Source organism: Nicotiana attenuata, unplaced genomic scaffold (assembly GCF_001879085.1).
Source record: "Nicotiana attenuata strain UT unplaced genomic scaffold, NIATTr2, whole genome shotgun sequence".
NCBI lineage: Eukaryota > Viridiplantae > Streptophyta > Magnoliopsida > Solanales > Solanaceae > Nicotiana > Nicotiana attenuata.
In genome coordinates, this window is record NW_017672682.1 from 160,149 (window position 1) to 163,997 (window position 3,849).

Consider the following 3,849-nt stretch of genomic DNA (forward strand, 5'->3'; position numbering starts at 1 on the left):
ACCAGGGTTTGGGTCATGACAAGGTGGTATCAGAGCCTAGGTTACTTGATCTCGCGAGTCATGAGCCGGTTTAGTAAAGTCTCGTGGATAGGTACGGAGACGTCTGTACTTATCCTCGAGAGGCTGCAGAACCTTTAGGAAATACTCCATATTCTTGAAACTCTTGTCGTGCGATTTTGTTGAACTGTGAACTAAATCTTTGCTATTCTATTCTCTCACAGATGGTGAGAACACGAGCTACCGAACGTGACGGACGACCACTAGTGCCACCTACTGAGGCCGCCAAAGGTTGTGGACGCAGTCGTGGTCGTGGTAGGGGTAGAGTAGCCGGGGTAGCACCTGTTAATCCGATAATTGCCCCAGCTCAGGATCAGGTTCCAACTGTGGAGACCCCAGCAGCACCTGCTCAGGCACCAGCTGTGCCTATTGTAATTCCGGGTCTTCAGGAGACCTTGGCATAGATCTTGATGGTCTGTACTGGATTGGCTCATGCAGTTTCAGCTACCACAGCAGCAACAACTACTTCACAGATAGGGGGAGGCAATCAGACCCCCGATGCCCGCACACCTGCGCAGGGAGTGCAGGGGCTACAGACACTAGAGGCACCTCCAGCTCAGGGATTTGTAGCTCCAGCTATGCCAGACGATGAGCAGCGTCGTATCGAGAGGTTTGGTAGACTCTAGCCTCCGACTTTTGGTGGTGCTGAGGGCGAGGATGCCCAGAGTTTTCTTGACAGATGCCAGTGTATACTCCGTACGGCGGGAATCCTCGAGTCGAGTGGTGTGGCATTTACTACATTTCAGTTCACGGTCATTGCTCTTACTTGGTGGGAGGACTTTGAGAGGCGTAGGCCTGCCGGTGCAGCACCTCTGACTTGGCAGCAGTTCTCAGCTCTTTTTCTGGAGAAGTATATACCTCAGTCCCGCAGGGAAGAGTTGCGTAGGCAGTTCGAGTGGTCGACACAGGGAGACATGACAGTGACTCAGTACGAGATGAGGTTTTCCCAGCTGGCTCATCATGCTACTTGGATGGTTCCAACAGATCGCGAGAGGATTAGGAGATTTGTGGATGGTCTTAACTCTCATCTCCGTATTTTGATGACTAGAGAGAGAGTACTGAGTGCTACCTTTGAGGAGGTGGTAGACATTGCCCGTGAGATTGAGTAAGTCGCCGTAGAGAGCGAGAGGAGAGGGAGGCTAAGAGGCATCGTGGATCAGGCAGTTACAGTGGTGCTCCGTCGAGAGGTCAGTTTCAGCAAGGTAGGGGTCGTTTGTTCAGACCTGCTCAGTCGGCTCGTCCAGAGTATCGTGGAGGATCTTCAGACCGTGGTCACCATGGGCCCCAGCAGGGTCAGTCTTCACTTAGTGCCCTCCCAGTTCAGAGTTCATCTCATGCTCCATCAGTTCAGGGTTTTTCCGCTCCGAGTGCATCTGCTAGTCACCCCGGTGCGAGAGGTTTTCATCAATCACCATCTCCAGTACCGGGCAGCTGCTATGAGTTCGGAGAGTTGGGATATTTTAGGAGGCAGTGCCTCGCCTTCGCAGCAGACAACATCAGCAAAGGGGTCAGCCCTCGACTTCTGCTCCAGTTACTTCATCACCCGCCCAGTCACCTAGGGGTGGAGATCAGGCAACTAGGGGCCGTCCCAGAGGTGGAGATCGATCTGGCGGTGGTCAGGCTCGTTGCTACGCTATGCTGGGCAGGACATACACCATTTCTTCAGACGCTGTGATTACATGTATTATTTCAGTCTGTCACAGAGACGCCTCAGTGTTATTTCATCCCGGTTCTACCTATTCATATGTATCTTCATATTTCGCTCATCATTTGGGTACGACACGAGGGTGTCTTGCCTTACCTGTTCATGTGTCTACCCCGGTGGGCGACACTATTATTGTGGACCATGTATACCGGTCGTGTTTGGTGACTATTGGGGGTCTGGAGACCCGAGTTGATTTATTGCTAGTGAATATGGTAGATTTCGATATTATCTTGGGCATGGACTGGTTATCTCCGTGTCATGCTATTGTAGACTGTTATGCTAAGATAGTCACTTTGGCTATGCCGGGTGTACTGCGGATCGAGTGGCGTGGTGTGACTGACTATATTCCTAGCAGAGTTATTTCTTTCTTGAAGGCCCAACGTATGGTTGGGAAGGGTTGTCTTTCCTATTTGGCGTTTATTAGAGACGTGGGAGCTGAGACTCCTAGCATTGAGTCTGTTCCCGTTGTGAGGGAGTTTCCGATGTGTTTCCTGCAGACCTGCTGGGTATGCTGCCAGACAGGGATATTGACTTTGGTATTGACCTGGTGCCAGGTACTCAGCCCATCTCTATCCCACCATATCGTATGGCACCAGCGGAGTTGAAAGAATTGAAGGAGCAGCTTCAAGAGCTCCTGGATAAGGGGTTTATTCGGCCTAGTGTGTCACCTTGGGGTGCACCAGTTCTATTCGTGAAGAAGAAGGATGGCACAATGAGAATGTGCATCGATTATAGGCAGTTGAACAAGGTAACAATTAAGAACAAGTACCCCTTACCTCGCATTGATGATTTATTTGACCAGGTTCAGGGAGCGAGGGTATTCTCAAAAATTGATCTCCGTTCAGGTTATCACCAGTTGAAGATCAGGGACTCAGATATTCATAAGACTGCTTTCAAGACTAGATATGGTCACTATGAATTTCTTGTCATGTCTTTCGGGCTGACCAATGCCCCAGCAGCTTTCATGCACCTGATGAACAGCGTGTTTCGGCCTTACCTGGATTCATTTGTCATAGTGTTCATTGACGACATACTGGTATACTCGCGCAGTCAGGAGGAGCACGCGCAGCACTTGCGAGTTGTGTTGCAGAGATTAAGGGAGGAGAGGCTTTATGCAAAGTTCTCCAAATGTGAGTTCTGGCTCGGTTTAGTGGCTTTCTTGGGACATGTGGTGTCCAGTGAGGGTATTCAGGTAGACCCAAAAAAGATAGAGGCGGTGCAGAGTTGGCCTAGACCGACCTCAGCCACAGAGGTTCGCAGCTTCCTAGGGTTGGCAGGTTATTATCGCCGGTTTGTTCAGGGATTTTCCTCTATTGCATCGCCCTTAACTAAGTTGACTCAGAAGGGGGTCTCATTTGTATGGTCGGACGAGTGTGAGGAGAGCTTTCAGAAGCTCAAGACAGCGTTGACCACATCCCAGTGTTAGTTTTGCCATCAGCTTCAGGCTCTTATACGGTATATTGCGATGCTTCGAGAGTTGGGATTGGTTGTGTTTTGATGCAGGAGGGTAGAGTTATTGCATATGCTTCTCGTCAGTTAAAGCCCCATGAGCAGAACTACCCCGTTCATGATTTGGAGCTAGCTGCTATAGTCCATGCACTGAAGATTTGGAAGCATTACTTGTATGGCGTATCCTGTGAGGTATTCACTGATCATCGCAGTCTTCAGCACTTGTTCAAGCAAAAGGATCTTAATTTGAGGCAGCGTAGATGGTTGGAGTTACTTAAGGATTATGACATTACTATTCTGTATCACCCGGGGAAGGCCAATGTAGTGGCCGATGCTTTGAGCCGGAAGTCAGTGAGTATGGGGAGCTTGGCATACATTCCAGTTGAGGAGAGGCCATTTGCAGTTGATGTTCAGGCCTTGGCCAACCGATTTGTGAGATTAGATATTTCAGAGCCCGGTCGAGTGTTGGCTTGTGTGGTTTCTCGGTCTTCCTTGTATGACCGCATCAGGGAGTGTCAGTATGATGATCCGCATTTGCTTGTCCTTAAGGACAGGGTTCTGCGTGATGAGCCAGGGATGTGACCATTGGAGATGATGGTGTGTTGAGGATGCAGGGCCGGATTTGCGTGCCCAACGTG